General features: G+C 43.4%; 1 protein-coding gene across 1 annotated transcript in view; it reads left to right on the top strand.

Annotated features, from left to right (window-relative positions):
- Positions 1-3,899: 3,899 nt before the first annotated feature.
- The window catches only part of LOC126106739 (uncharacterized), a 30,481-nt gene continuing 17,081 nt past the window's right edge, over positions 3,900-17,299 (top strand). Inside the window, exon 1 of the mRNA XM_049913114.1 lies at positions 3,900-3,972. The gene's annotated coding sequence lies outside the window, so the exon portion shown is untranslated. The remainder of the gene's footprint in view (positions 3,973-17,299) is intronic.

The following is a 17,299-nucleotide window of genomic DNA, read 5'->3' as shown; positions in this document are numbered from 1 at the left end:
CGTATTCATGATCTATGGAACAAGTACTAATCTAATCTAATCTAGTCCAAAGGCAGCAGGCTAAAGCACCCATTGAGTGCACAAGTCTAACTGAATGTGTAATAAATAAAGTGTTTTACTTTTATCCTTACATCAAGGATGATCTCTTCATCACACACTACACACACATAAAAAAAAGGTCAAGCTGATTTCAGCTTTCAACACGGATACGACCCGATCTTAGCCACCACCCGCAAGTCCTCGATCGCGTGTTTGTGACTGAATGAAGTGTCTCTTCCCTTTACAATAGGCCGTCGTGTTACAACAGCAAGTAACGAACTTTAAATAACCTTGTTGTGACATAGGTTATTATGATGACAAGTACAGGGAGCAAAAGGCAAATTTCAAGCTATACATGGGACCATTTAAGGAACTTTTGAAAATGAAGTTGGTAATGAAAGGAAAATGTAATTTTACAAAACAATGAATTTACCCACATTGTTCATGGCAATGAAGCCTGGGAGTCGACTCGAAAGTACACTTCGCAGAAATGACACTTTTAAGGAGTGTTGGGATATCTATGGGGATGGATAAAAAATGGTTCAGATGGCTCTGAGCACTATGGGACTTAACTTCTACGGTCATCAGTCCCCTAGAACTTAGAACTACTTAAACCTAACTAACCTAAGGACATCACACACATCCATGCCCGAGGCAGGATTCGAACCTGCGACCGAAGCGGTCGCGCGGTTCCAGACTGTAGCGCCTAGGAACGCTCGTCCACCCTGGCCGGCTGGACGATATATAGTTTAGACAAGAAGAGAGTAGAAGCTTTCGAAATGTGGTGCTACAGAAGAATGCTGAAGATTAGATGTGTAGAAAATGCGGAGATATTGAATAGAATTAGTGAGAAGAGAAATTTGTGGCACACCTTGACTAAAAGTAGGGATCGATTGGTAGGACATGTTCTGAGGCATCAAGGGATCACCTATTAAGTATTGGAGGGCAGCGTCGAGGGTAAAAATCGTAGAGCGAGACCAAGAGATGAATACACTAAGCAGATTCAGAAGGATGTAGGCTGCAGTAGGTACTGGGAGATGAAAAAGCTTGCACAGGATAGAGTAGCATGGAAAGCTGCATCAAACCAGTCTCTGGACTGAAGACCACAACAACAACAAAAACAACAACATATTTAGAGGCGTGAAAAACTAGTGTCTGCTTAAAATGAAGAGCAAATTACCCAGCCTGTATTCATACAGTGTTCCGTAATGAGACCACTTAGCGTCTTCATCTACATCTGCAACTACGTGGATACTCCGCAAATCACAAGCGCCTGGCAGAGGGCTCATCGAACCACCGTCACAATAATTCTCTATTTTTCCACTCTCGAACAGTGCACGGAAAACGAACACCTGTACATTTCCGTGCGAGTTCTGATTTCCCTTATTTTATTATGATGATTGTGTCTTCCTATGAAGGTCAGGGACAATAAATTTGGAGAAGAAAGTTGATGATGACATTTCGTGAGAAGATCCCGCCGCAATGACAAACGCTTTTGTTTTACAGATGTGCACCCCAAGTCCTGTGTCATGTACGTGACACTCCTTCCCCTGTTTCTCTATAATACCAATCCTGATGCTCTTGGTTGAATTTTCACGTTGTACTCCTATCTGGTAAGGACCGTAGATAGTGCAGCAGTACTAAAAAAAAGGACGGACAATCGTAGTGTAGGCAGTCTCCTTAGTAGGTCTCATGAATCTTCTAAGGGTTCTACCAACAGATAGCATTCTTTGGTTTCCCTTCCCACACAACATTTTCTGTGTGTTTTTTGCAATTCAAGTCGTTCGTAATTGTAATTCCTAGTATGTAGTTGAATATACGGATTTTAGATTTGATTGACTTATCGTGTAACTGAAGTTTAACGGATTCCTTTTAGCACTTATATGAATGACCTCACTCTTTTCGTTATTTAATGTCAACAAACTTGAAACATACACTACTGGCCATTAAAATTCCTACACCAAGAAGAAATGCAGAATATAAACGGGTATTCATTGGACAAATATATTATACTAGAACTGACATGTGATTACATCTTCACGCAAATTTGGGTGCATAGATCCTGAGAAATCAGTACCCAGAACAACCATCTCTGGTCGTAATAACGGCCTTGATACACCTGGGCATTGTGTCAAACAGAGCTTGGATGGTGTGTACAGATACAGCTGCCCAGCTTCAACACGATACCACAGTTCATCAAGAGAAGTGACTGGCGTAATGTGACGAGCCAGTTGCTCGGCCACCATTGACCAGACGTTTTCAAACGGTGAGAGATCTGGAGAATGTTCTGGCCAGGGCAGCAGTCGAACACTTTCTGTATCCAGAAAGGCCCGTACAGGACCTGCAACATGCGGTCGTGCATTATCCTGCTGAAATGCAGGGTTTCGCAGGGATCTGAAATGTAACGTCCATTGTTCAGAGTGCCGTCAATGCGAACAAGAGGTAAACGAGACATGTAACCAATGGCACCCCATACCATCACGCCGGATGATACGCCAGTATGGCGATGACGAATACACGTTTCCAATGTGCGTTCACCCCGATGTCGCCAAACACGGATGCGACCATCATGATGCTGTAAAGAGAACCTGGATTCATCCGAAAAAATAACGTTTTGCCACTCGTGCATCCAGGTTCGGTGTCGAGTACACCATCGCAGGCGCTCCTGTCTGTGATGCAGCGTCAAGGGTAACCGCAGCCATGGTCTCCGAGCTGATAGTCCATACTGCTGCAAACGTCATCGAACTGTTCGTGCAGATGGTTGTTGTCTTGCAAACCTCCCCATCTGTTGACTCAGGGATCGAGACGTGGCTGCACGATCCGTTACAGCCATGCGGATAAGATGCCTGTCATCTCGACTGCTAGTGATACGAGGCCGTTGGGATCCAGCACGGCGTTCCGTATTACCCTCATTGGATCTCGACCAACGCGAGCAGCAATGTCGCCATACGATAAACCGCAATCGCGATAGGCTAGAATCCGACCTTTATCAAAGTCGGAAACGTGATGGTACGCATTTCTCCTCCTTACACGAGGCATCACAACAACGTTTCACCAGGCAACGCCAGTCAACTGCTGTTTGTGTATGAGAAATCGGTTGGAAACTTTCCTCATGTCAGCACGTTGTAGGTGTCACCACCGGCGCCAACCTTTGCATATCACAGCATTTTCTTCCTGCCGGTTATATTTCCCGTCTGTAGCACGTCATCTTCGTGGTGTAGCATTTTTAATGGGCAGTAGTGTAATATGTAACATGTTCTAAATTTTTACCGCTTTCTTGCTTAGTGTCAAATATGTAAAGCATTATGTCATTTATAATGTAATGAGACGTCTGAAGTTGATGCATACATGGAAGTTTGTTTCTTTACGACTCGGGGGTTTGCTGGCTATATCTAAACCCCACACAACCAGAGCACGACTATTCGTCAAGGTTTCCAACGCCTCAGGCTCGCCCGCGGTTAGAGGCGCCATGTCACGGAGTGCGTGGTCCCTCCCGCCGAAGGTTTGAGTCCTTCCTTGGGCATGTCTGTGTGTGTTGTTATCAGCATAAGTTAGTTTAAGTAGTGTGTAAGTCTAGGGACCAATGACCTCAGCGGTTTGGTCCCTTAGGAATTCACACACTTTGTCTCATGCTCGAGCAGGTCACACACTTGCTCCAGAGACATACGGGCGTATAAATCCAACGCACAGTCCCACACAGCAGCTTCAGGAACTTCCGGGAGCGGCGGTTATCTGCTTCTGGTGGAGGACGTTGCGAAATCACAGCTGCTTACGGTAGGGTCGGCTGCACGGCGGTTGGTGGACACAGCTGGAGAGGTGGGGGTTTGCAAAAAGCGATAGCAGGACAAGGGACCGCCTGTGTGACGGCGGCCTCCGTGGCGGCAAGGCGACTCACATGAGGACCCCGGCAGACCACCCCATCTGATACCGTGAGTACGTGATCCGTGTTTTCTGGCGTGCTGCTCATTCGGTCCACAGAGGGTGTGCGCTCTCATTCAGAAACAACAGTCCTTGCGTTTGTACCATCGCCTGGACGGGAAACGATTCTTGCAATAAACAGGACACAGAAAAGCACAACCGCAGTTTCAGGCTAACTTCCATGTAATATGGACTCGGGTCGGAAACCGCTTTGTTTTCATGTCATAGCTCATTTTCTATAAATTATTTATTTGTGTGGCCACTTTGTCCGTAACTGCTTTACAGTGCAAAGAAGGGCAGCTCGTTTCGTGTTATCGCGCAGTATGGGTGAGAATGCCACTGATATGTTACGCGAGTTAGGGTGGCAGTCACTGAAACAAAGGTGATTTTCTTTGCGGCGAGATATATTTACGAAATTTCAATCGCCGACTCTCTCTTCTGAATGCGAAAATGTTTTGTTGACAGCCACCTACGTAGAGAGAAATGATCATCATAATAAAATAAGAAAAATCAGAGCTCGAACAGAAAGATTTAGGAGTTCCTTTTTCCCACACACTATTAGAGAGTGGAATGGTAGAGAAGTAGTGTGAAAATGGTTCGATGAACCCTCTGCCAGGCACTTAAGTGTGAATTGCATAATAACGATGTAGTTGTGGACAGTTCCTCAGGGTAATTTTTTTCCGTCGTTATAACTACAAGAATGTGCGTGGTTTTTTTTTTTTCACCAGACGCCTTTCGCTTTGTTCAGGTAAAATATCATCAGTCGTCTGTACTTAAAGATATTTACAATTTTATTTATCTTTAAGAGTTGGGGGAAAAAGATCAGGAAACAATTCATTAATAATTTGTTCCTTTTTTTTCTTATGGTCATTTCTGTTTGGTTTCTCGCCTATATCATGAAATGCCGCTTGCTAGCACGTCTTTGGTGCATTTCTTCGTTAGACACTGAAAATTTTAGTCTAATTTTTCGTTGCACTGCAGAAGTAAGCATTTCTTACGTTTTACTCAGCACAGTTTTTCGTAAACCTCTATTTACTTTTTATTTTTGTACTTCTAAGTGTGTATTGTGTTTTATAGTGCTGCCAACATAACACTTTCTCTAGCTTGTCTTTAACCTATACTTTCTTTTACTTTACTGTAATGAAGAAATAGTTATGGAGTGGTCAGTTTTTTTTTTAAATAGGTGTAGGAGGGAGAAGTATAGATGAGTGGATGTATGTCCATAGTAGTGTGATGGAGAATGAGGAAAGCCGGCCGGAGTGGCTGTGCGGTTCTAAGCGCTACAGTCTGGAACCACGTGACAGCTACGGTCGCAGGTTAGAATCCTGGCTCGGGCATGGATGTGTGTGATGTCCTTAGGTTAGTTAGGTTTAAGCAGTTCTAAGTTCTAGGGGACTGATGACCACAGCAGTTAAGTCCCATAGTGCTCAGAGCCATTTGAACCATTTTTTGAGAATGAGGAAAAGCTGAGAAGCGGGGAGTGAGTTGGAGCAAGACGTCAGGGGCAAGAAGTGGCTGTGTGTGTGTGTGTGGGGGGGGGAGGTCGCTTAGATGTAAGAGGGTGAAGGATGCTCAAGGCTCTTTTCTTTTTCATGTGATGTTTCCACTCCTTGCTCCTCACGCACTCCTCCAATTCACTCCTTGCTTCTCGCCTTTTCCTCCAATTCACTCTCCATCACACTAGTTTGGAGCATTGAGCCACTGTTAACTTCGTGTTAATGCTTTGTGAATGTAGAAATTTTCTTGGAAAGGGAGGAGATGTATGTCTTTACTAGTTCTTATGACGTTCATATTTTATATCGCTCTGCGTAGCACCTAAATAATGGGAAACACAAGAGAACACAACTAACCGGCATATCACAAGAAACCCTTCCGCATATCCTATTGTTGTTTTTGTTGTAGTTTTTCACTGTAGCCAACATATTCGTTGCGGAAGAACAACTTTGTTGATATTTAAAACATTTTTAATACATCGTTTATTTTTCAGGGTAAGATTCACATTTAAAAAAATACATTATAAGTTTCGATCTCCCTGCATCATTTGCAAATTTGTGAAGTTGTCTATTGCGCGTTCTGACACAGAGACGATGGGTTGCTGCCGCACATACATAGATAGAAAGGTGGTCAACAAAGATCGAAACCAGTGATAAATTTAAAAATTGTACAACTGGAAATGAAAAATAAACGATATTAGATTTACACGCATGTCTGAAAGAACAGGCACTACTGTCTACACAAAGCTGTACGAAATCCTTGGAAATTAATTCGCTGACTGCAAAAATTCCTTGAGAGCAGATGTATTGGATATAGATTTACTATCCACTAGTGAGGCATGAATATTGCCGGCCGGAGTGGCCGAGCGGTTAAAGGCGCTACAGTCTGGAACCGCACGACCGCTACGGTCGCAGGTTCGAATCCTGCCTCGGGCATGGATGTGTGTGATGTCCTTAGGTTAGTTAGGTTTAAGTAGTTCTAAGTTCTAGGGGACTTATGACCACAGCAGTTGAGTCCCATAGTGCTCAGAGCCATTTGAACCATTGAGCATGAATATTCTTGCCAGACACAAATTTTCATACGTCTATATCGGATACAGCTGGTGTGAAGGAATTTGCACTCATTCAATTAATTTAGGATATATTAGCGTTGCCGTTGTCCGAAGAAAGTTTTGATGCAGATTTCCGCGCTAGTCCGCCTTTTGCAAACCTGTTCATCTCTGTGGAAGTATCGCAACGAGCATTGATTTGAACCTGCTTGCTTTATTCATGTCTTGGTCTCCTTCTACAATTTTTACCACTAACGGTTCGCTCCATTACCAAACTGACGATTTGTTCTTGCCTCACGATGTGTCCTACCAAGCGATCCCTTCTTTTAGCCAAGTTTTGCCGTACACAGGGTAATATAGCTGCTCCTACTGGTACGTTTAATGCAACCCGCATAGCCTTCCAAAGCCGTGTGTGAGATTTTCATATTCTCTCATTTACTGTCTGCAAACTACACTCCTGGAAATGGAAAAAAGAACACATTGACACCGGTGTGTCAGACCCACCATACTTGCTCCGGACACTGCGAGAGGGCTGTACAAGCAATGATCACACGCACGGCACAGCAGACACACCAGGAACTGCGGTGTTGGCCGTCGAATGGCGCTAGCTGCGCAGCATTTGTGCACCGCCGCCGTCAGTGTCAGCCAGTTTGCCGTGGCATACGGAGCTCCATCGCAGTCCTTAACACTGGTAGCATGCCGCGACAGCGTGGACGTGAACCGTATGTGCAGTTGACGGACTTTGAGCGAGGGCGTATAGTGGGCATGCGGGAGGCCGGGTGGACGTACCGCCGAATTGCTCAACACGTGGGGCGTGAGGTCTCCACAGTACATCGATGTTGTCACCAGTGGTCGCGGAAGGTGCACGTGCCCGTCGACCTGGGACCGGACCGCAGCGACGCACGGATGCACGCCAAGACCGTAGGATCCTACGCAGTGCCGTAGGGGACCGCACCGCCACTTCCCAGCAAATTAGGGACACTGTTGCTCCCGGGGTATCGGCGAGGACCATTCGCAACTGTCTCCATGAAGCTGGGCTACGGTCCCGCACACCGTTAGGCCGTCTTCCGCTCACGCCCCAACATCGTGCAGCCCGCCTCCAGTGGTGTCGCGACAGGCGTGAATGGAGGGACGAATGGAGACGTGTCGTCTTCAGCGATGAGAGTCGCTTCTGCCTTGGTGCCAATGATGGTCGTATGCGTGTTTGGCGCCGTGCAGGTGAGCGCCACAATCAGGACTGCATACGACCGAGGCACACAGGGCTAACACCCGGCATCATGATGTGGGGAGCGATCTCCTACACTGGCCGTACACCACTGGTGATCGTCGAGGGGACACTGAATAGTGCACGGTACATCCAAACCGTCATCGAACCCATCGTTCTACCATTCCTAGACCGGCAAGGGAACTTGCTGTTCCAACAGGACAATGCACGTCCGCATGTATCCCGTGCCACCCAACGTGCTCTAGAAGGTGTAAGTCAACTACCCTGGCCAGCAAGATCTCCGGATCTGTCCCCCATTGAGCATGTTTGGGACTGGATGAAGCGTCGTCTCACGCGGTCTGCACGTCCAGCACGAACGCTGGTCCAACTGAGGCGCCAGGTGGAAATGGCATGGCAAGCCGTTCCACAGGACTACATCCAGCATCTCTACGATCGTCTCCATGGGAGAATAGCAGCCTGCATTGCTGCGAAAGGTGGATATACACTGTACTAGTGCCGACATTGTGCATGCTCTGTTGCCTGTGTCTATGTGCCTGTGGTTCTGTCAGTGTGATCATGTGATGTATCTGACCCCAGGAATGTGTCAATAAAGTTTCCCCTTCCTGGGACAATGAATTCACGGTGTTCTTATTTCAATTTCCAGGAGTGTATTAGTCCTACAGAAGAGAAGAAACAGGCCTTTTTGTAGGAAATTCTATGTATTTGAATTTTATACTGCCATACATTATTGCCGGAGGGCACAGTTCTCGTTGGAAGGTAAGTTTAGTACGTTTTTCTTGACTAATTTGAAAACTACGATCTCAAGCGAAAACTTTTTCTGTAGGACTAACAGTCTGATGTAGTGAGCTAGAGAATATGAACATCTTGCATGTGGTATTTTAAGGCATTGTGGGTTGCATAAAATCCATGGTTAGGGGCAGCTTAATCACCCTTTACATATTTTCTCCCATTTCTATTTCACTTAATCTTTAGCATTCTTCTACATCACTACATTTAAAAAGCTTCTTTCTCTTTTCGTCTCTATTGTATAAGGCTGCACTCCAGGCAAACACTTTCAGAAAAGACTTACTAATACTTATATTATATCGATGTTAACAAATATCTCTTTTTCGGAAATGCTCCATTTTATGCCATCTTTATTCCCCCCACCGTCAGTTATTTTACGCGCCACATAGCAAATCTTGTTTTCTGCTTTTCGTATGTCATTCCCGAATCTCTCAGCATCACCTGATTTAATTTGACTACTTTGCTTTACCTGACGTCATCCCATTACCCTTGTTTTCGTTTGGTTGATGTTCATCTTATAACCCCTTTTTAGCACACTCTCCATTCCGTTTAACTGCTCTTCCAAGTTTGTAACTGTGTCTGACGCGATAACATTCGGAAATCTCGAATTTTTCATTTATTATCTGTGTACTTTCATTCCCCATCCAATATTATCCTTGATTTCCTTCGCACCTCGCTCAGTGACACATGCAGAAGAAGGAAAAAGCACAAATTTGGAAAGGGAAGTTTAGTAAGAAGATATTACAATTGTTAGGCGATTTATCTGGTAATAAATGTGCAACCAGTCGCTTTTTTACGACTTATTCATCATTAACATGTTTTCGAGCCACTGCAGAGATAAATTGCCAATTTAAATCACAGTCGCAATTCGTCATACATAATGGATGTACTAAAATTGTTAGGTTTGCCCACACATTATAATCCTGTCAGAAACGACAAATGACTTCGAAGTGCAGTTGAACGGAATGCTAGTTTCTTAGAAAGAGGTTACAAGAAGAACACTAGCAACGGTTAAACAAAGATACTATATCGCACCGGTAAACCACGGACAAGCACCGGTATTAGCTCGAGAAGTATAATTTATGTACGAAAAATGTCGGACCCAAAATTCTCTTTCGAACAGTTCCAAAATACTGTTTATCTTCTCTCTCTTTTCTGCTAAAGCAAACTGGTATGGATTGGATCCTTACCAGTTTGTTTTAGCATAAGAAAGAGGAAAGATTGAAAAAAAGAGACACACGACGTTTCATGTGTTTACTTGGTCACAGTGTAAGTGTGACAAAATGCTTTACAAATTGGGTGGTACAGATGTTGAATTCCATCTCAAACGAAGAAGGTTCGGAGGCTGTTCCGTGTCTGAGTAATCTGTTACACACTGAGGAAACAAAAGTCACGGGATACCGACATCCACATGTACAGACGGCGGCAGTACAGCTTAGTCAAGATATAAAAGGACAGTGTATTGGCGGAGCCGTCATGTACACTACTGGCCATTAAAATTGCTACACTACGAAGATGACGTGCTAAAGATGCGAAATTTAACCGACAGGAAGAAGACGCTGTGATATGCAAATGATTAACTTTTCACAGCATTCACACAAGGTTGGCGCCGGTGGCGACACCTACAACGTGCTGACATGAGGAAGTTTCCAACCGATTTCTCATACACAAACACCAGTTGAGCAGCGTTGACCGGTGAAAAGTTGTGACGCCTCGGGTAAGGGGGAGAAATGCGTACCATCACGTTTCCGGCTGTGATAAAGGTCGGATTGTAGCCTATTGCGATTGCGGTTTATCGTATCGTGACATTGCTGCACGCGTTGGTCGAGATCCAATGACTGTTAGCAAAATATGGAATCTGTGAGTTCAGGAGGGTAATACGGAACGCAGTGCTGGTTCCCAACGGTCTCGTATCACTAGCAGTCCAGATGACAGGCATCTTATCTGCATGGCTGTAATGGATCGTGCAGCCACGTCCCGATATCTGAGTCAACAGATGAGAACGTTTGCAAGACGACAACCATCTGCACGAACAGTTCGACGACGTTTGCAGCAGCATGGACTATCAGCTCGGACTCCATGCCTCCGGTTACCCTTGACGCTGCATCACAGACAGAAGCGCCTGCGATGGTGTACTCGACACCGAACCTGGATGCACGAATGGCAAAACGTCATTTTTTCGGATGAATCCAGGTTTTGTTTACAGCATCATGATGGTCGCATCCGTGTTTGGCGACATCGCGGTGAACGCACATTGGAAGCGTGTATTCGTCATCGCCATACTGGCGTATCACCCAGCGTGATGGTATGGGGTGCCATTGGCTACACGTCTCGGTCACCTCTTGTTCGCATTGACGGCACTTTGAACAGTGGACGTTATATTTCAGATGTGTTACGACCCGTGGCTCTACCCTTCATTGGATCCCTGCGAAACCCTACATTTCAGCAGGATAATGCACGACCGCAAGTTGCAGGTCCTGTACGGGCCTTTCTGAATACAGAAAATGTTCGACTGCTGCCCTGGCCAGCACATTCTCCAAATCTCTCACCAATTGAAAACGTCTGGTCAATGGTGGCCGAGCAACTGGCTCGTCACAATACGCCAGTCACTACTCTTGATGAACTGTGGTATCGTGTTGAAGCTAAATGGGCAGCTGTGCCTGTACACGCCATCCAAGCTCTGTTTGACTCAATGCCCAGGCACATTAAGGCCGTTATTACGGCCAGAGGTGGTTATTCGGGGTACTGATTTCTCAGGATCTATGCACCCAAATTGCGTGAAAATGTAATCACATGCCAGTTCTAGTATAATATATTTGTCCAATGAATACGCGTTTATCATCTGGTGTAGCAATTTTAATGGCAATTAGTGTACTTTTATTATTTATACAGAAATATTGTGGGGGTAATACTCGCCTGTTACCGCTAAGGATAGGATTAAGGTTGGTAAGCCGCGGCGTGTAAAAATATTCGAAAACGCCTGATATTAGCATCGAATTAACATCGAATTCACAGTTTTCATGGTCTCTAAGCTCAGTGATGATGTGCCGACGACGTTTCATCCCCAGGGGTGGAGTGTATGGGGGATGCAAAGACAGCTTAGTAACAGCATATTCCTGTAACGTCTGTTGTGATTTCTACCAAACCTGCTAGCGGGAGAAACTATGAATGTAACACACCTACTGCTACCCTATGGATGGGGCAGGGGATGTAAAGTGGTGACATACAAATGTAACTCATGAAATTCTGGAGCAATTTGAAGCAAAGCTGGTATACATGATTAATTATTTGGACAAGAATAATATGGGAGAAAGATACCAATACCATCGCTGGGGGTGAGGTCAGAAGCGATGAATATGAAAATTGTCGAAAACGACCTGTTGGCATTTTCTTATCGTATTTTATTAACTTTGAAGACTTTAAAAGTACGAATCGCAATCTATTTCTAACTCGCGTTGTTCGTTTCGTCAACAAGTCGCGATAATGAGCAATGTAGGGAGTCAGCAATTTTATCAGCATGGTTCAGAGGTCAAAGATCATAACACACGACTAGATACCATAGAGTGAATATCTCTGGAGTGAGCATTGCGTTCTGCGCATGTTGTCAACATTAAACCAGGATTGTCACGTGTTTTCGGGACTTCGCGGTGAGTGAAAGGAGGGATACTAACTTTTCATGGGTACTATGTTTAAAAATTTCTAGACGCATTATAATTAAGGCTTCATTCTGTAGACCTATTTTTCTACGATTTTATGACTACATAATAGATATTACGGCTCGTACAAAAGCTTACAAACAATCGCTTCCTCTCGTAATTTTGCCAGTGCAACAGGAAAGGGAATGGTTAGTTGTTTCAGCAAATAATATCCTCCATGCATTTATCAGTGACTTGTCGATTATGAATATAGATTTGAAAGACGGGAGACAGATAAATTCAATAGAGCGGGAGTCTGTAATTGTCTTCGTATAATATGTGTGTCCAAACCTTTTTGTTTACTACAAAGTTACAGTAGGAGACCATGTTAAGTGTGTCTAGGACATGGAGAATTATTATATGTGATTTATATTTTAGTTTCCCGAAGGATGAACAACGAGAATAGATGTGGTTCCAGAAAATAAGGAGGAGTAATTTTGTCCCAACAAAATATTCCGAAGTATGTTCAAAACACTTTGAAGAGGAATGTTTAGACAGAGTAAAATTTGGACGTGTGTGGCTGAAGGTAGATGCTATACCAACTATTTTTAATTTTCCACAGCACATACTACCAAATTCTGCATTCAGCTTAAATACATTTTCTGCACAAATCAAATAAAAAACACAATAGTGTAGCTAATCAAAGTACACATTCATCTTCTTTGGTGTATTTTGCCTTCAATTTATTTTCTTCACCATTTTATTAAGAAGCGTAAAATATTAGTAAACATGTCCCCAAACTCTTTCATTTGTGTCACTTTCCACTTCCCTTAATGGTGTTATATGGGTCGACTGTTACATGACCAACTATATTTGCTTTACAGTGCATTTATTCTCCGATCGCCTTTTTTCCCCCTTCTTACTCAGTCTACTATTTATTTGATAAACTGGGAGCAAGTACGTAAAATGCGTTAAATAAACACTTCAAAGTATCACCAGTAAGAAACATTGTGCTCTAAGTCGCAAAAACGAGAAAATAAATACGCAGAAATAGCAGGAAAAAAGGACGAATTAGCAGGGATATAATCGCTAACGTGTGGCAAAGTCGGTGTTTTAAGGACACTTGCAAAAGTACTAGCGTACTGTCACGTCGTTTTGCAAGGCTATCACTGTAAAAATGTACGTCAGGCTCTGTAATGCTATAAAGTGCCGTTGTTCTTGTTGTGGTCTTTAGTCCTGAGACTGGTTTGATGCAGCTCTCCATGCTACTTGTAACATTATGTGATTGTCTTATCATTTTAAATCATTCACTAATCGAGCAGTCGCTCGGCAACAGCTACAGTTAGCAAATAATGTTGCGAGAATGTAAAAGGTGAACGACCTGTGACGTAACTTGTTTATTGTCGAAGCGCCGTCAGAGATGCAGTGAGTTATTGACTTTGAAAACCGCGGCGCGAAAAACGGACAGAAGAAGAACACTTTTATTCCATTTTTTTTTTTTTTTTTGAGGTACGAGATATTCTCGATGAACAGTTACTCATTCTTCTCTTGTCTCTTGTGTCGGACGCAGATGTCTTGCCGCCGTATTACTATCGTTAAAAATAATATTGTTTTTGTGAAAAGTGAATGTGTAGTACTAAAAGTGCCTAGCAGTAGATTTATTGTGCGACGTGTATGTGAAAACGTCAAAGGAATTGTTTTCATTAAGAGAAGTGCCAGTCAAAACGGCATCCATGTTAAATCCGTCATTGCAGTGTAAGTTTGTCTATTACTTGCCATAAATTCAGAGTTAAATGGAAATGGTGTATGGACTATTCATTTACTATAGAATCTATGTCTCACTTCTTCATGAAATTATTTAATTTTCTATATGTTTCTGCCAAATAGAGAGTTCACAGTCACGAATTCTTTCGTCGAGTTCGGACGGAAGTTGCATGCGGCGAAATACTTTCTCCGCGCCATATTCTACTGGTAAATGCATGATAAACTACGGTCCCTTAGGAAATTCATGTTGAGCTATCCAAAAATAATTATATTTTGAATAGGCATTTACTCTCCTATGCAATGCAACTTCCGACTGATCAGACGACGAACGGGGACATTTATAACTGTATGTTTATGTATACACATTATGTAAACATATCGTTATATACTCTATCCTGTGCAAGCTTCTTCATCTTCCAGTACTTACTGCAACCTACATCCTTCTGAATCTGCTTAGTCTATTCATTTCTAGGTCTCCCTCTACGATTTTTACCCTCCACGCTGCCCTCCAATGCTAAATTGGTGATCCCTTGATGCCTCAGAACATGCCCTACCAACCGGCCCCTTCTTCTTGTCAAGTTGTGCCACAAACTCCTCTACTCCCCTATTCTATTCAATACCTCCTTATTAGTTACGTGATCTACCCATCTAATCTTTAGCATTCTTCTGTAGCACCACATTTCCAAAGCTTCTATTTTCTTCCTGCCCAAACTATTTATCGTCCATGTTTCACTTCCATACATAGCTACACTCCATACAAATACTTTCAGAAATGACTTCCTGACACTTAAATCTATACTCGATGTTAACAAGTTCCTCTTCTTCAGAAACGCTTTCCTTGCCATTGCCAGTCTACATTTTATATCCACTCTACTTCGACCATCATCAGTTATTTTGCTCCCCAAATAGCAAAACTCATTTACTACTTTAAGCGTCTCTCATTTCCTAATCTAATTCCCTCAGCATCACCCGACTGAATTCGACTACATTCCATCATCCTCGTTTTGCTTTTGTTGATGTTCATCTTATATCCTCCTTTCAAGACACTGCCCATTCCGTTCAACTGCTCTTTCCAAGTCCTTTGCTGTCTCTGACAGAATTACAATTTCATCGGCGAACCTCAAAGTTTTTATTTCTTCTCCATGAATTTTAATACCTACTCCGAATTTTTCTTTTGTTTCCTTTACTGCTTGCTCAATATACAGATTGAATAACATCGGGGAGAGGCTAAAACCCTGTCTCACTCCCTTCCCAACCACTGCTTCCCTTTCATGCCCCTCGACTCTTATAACTGCCATCTGGTTTCTGTACAAACTGTAAATAGCCTTTCGCTCCCTGTATTTTACCCCTGCCACCTTCAGAATTTGAAAGATAGTATTCCAATTAACATTGTCAAAAGCTTTCTCTAAGTCTACAAATACCGTGGTCCAGGTCGAAAAAAATCCATTTTCAGTTTTCATCATATTTCGATAGATTAACGTTTTATTTAAGTATTCTGAAAAGGATTTCGTTGAAAAAATGTTTTTTCGATAATTTAAAGAACATTTTCGTACTACATGTATTTATGTGCCACGCCTGCTTTTCTGTCACCCACTTTTCTGCATATATTTTTGTATCCGCTACATTGCACGTTAGGGACTTTTTTTTTACTCTCGAGTGCGTTGGCTATCCTAGGAATGCAACGGTCGGTATTCTTTTGTTTCTGCTGTTTGTAAACAACACGCTTTCAAACACACGGTTAGTTTTGTTCAAGTGTGATAGCGAGTAGTTGTTATAGAAAACTTGCAGGTACACTATGGGCAGACAGTTAGGACAAATAAAAAAAATCTGGAGGCAATGAAGAGAGATGTTTGGGCTATATTCTTCCATAAGTCCTTTACTGATAAGCCATGTCATGCATTGTGTCCCTCAGGAGAAATTTCGTGGTGCAAATACAATAGGGCTCAGGCAACTGGAGAATCTTCTTGTCACCAGCATTCTCTTCCAGCTGCTGTTATTACAGCAATTAAACCTATTTTCAGAGACTTGGCTCATCCTGACCTTCTAAGGAAATGTGTGCATGGGCAGACACAGAACCCAAATGAATGCTTCAACAGCATAATTTGGAACCGCCTTCCTAAAACTGTATTTGTAGGCATGCATACAATTTAACTATGAGTTCATGATGCTGTTATTACATTCAGTTGTGGTAATACTGGAAAGTGTTGGGTACTGAAAAAACTGGGATTTAATTCTGGTGAAAATATGACCACTGGACTGCAACACTGCGATAAAATGAGGATAGGCGATGCAGACAGGTTTGCATCTAATATAGCCAAGAAACCAAGACAAACATTCAGGGAGGTGAAAAAGAAGCTGGAAGACCTGCTAGAGGCCAAAGAAGGGCCATGATATGCAGCATGACAGTTTTAATAAACTTTAAGTAACAAACTTCAAAAGTTTTTCTTTAAACTAAAATTTTCAGCACATATGCCCCATTATATCAGAAACTATCATAGGTAATTGAATGAAATTTTTAGAGACTAGGCGTAACATAAAAAGCCACCTCTGTTACTACATTCATTAATATTGCCCCATTAGGAAGTTCACAAAATATTTTCTGCAGAAAAGACTAATTTTTTGTTAATAAATTTAAAAATATATTTCTTGAAAACTGTAAAAATGGATAAAGTACACTCCTGGAAATTGAAATAAGAACACCATGAATTCATTGTCCCAGGAAGGGGAAACTTTACTGACACATTCCTGGGGTCAGATACATCACATGATCACACTGACAGAACCACAGGCACATAGACACAGGCAACAGAGCATGCACGATGTCGGCACTAGTACAGTGTATATCCACCTTTCGCAGCAATGCAGGCTGCTATTCTCCCATGGAGACGATCGTAGAGCTGCTGGATGTAGTCCTGTGGAACGGCTTCCCATGCCATTTCCACCTGGCGCCTCAGTTGGACCAGCGTTCGTGCTGGACGTGCAGACCGCGTGAGACGACGCTTCATCCAGTCCCAAACATGCTCAATGGGGGACAGATCCGGAGATCTTGCTGGCCAGGGTAGTTGACTTACACCTTCTAGAGCACGTTGGGTGGCACGGGATACATGCGGACGTGCATTGTCCTGTTGGAACAGCAAGTTCCCTTGCCGGTCTAGGAATGGTAGAACGATGGGTTCGATGACGGTTTGGATGTACCGTGCACTATTCAGTGTCCCCTCGACGATCACCAGTGGTGTACGGCCAGTGTAGGAGATCGCTCCCCACACCATGATGCCGGGTGTTGGCCCTGTGTGCCTCGGTCGTATGCAGTCCTGATTGTAGCGCTCACCTGCACGGCGCCAAACACGCATACGACCATCATTGGCACCAGGGCAGAAGCGACTCTCATCG

The sequence above is a fragment of the Schistocerca cancellata genome, chromosome 10 (assembly GCF_023864275.1).
Source record: "Schistocerca cancellata isolate TAMUIC-IGC-003103 chromosome 10, iqSchCanc2.1, whole genome shotgun sequence".
Classification (NCBI taxonomy): Eukaryota; Metazoa; Arthropoda; class Insecta; order Orthoptera; family Acrididae; genus Schistocerca; species Schistocerca cancellata.
Note: the sequence above shows the minus strand (reverse complement) of the source record. Positions and strands in the feature narration are given on the sequence as shown.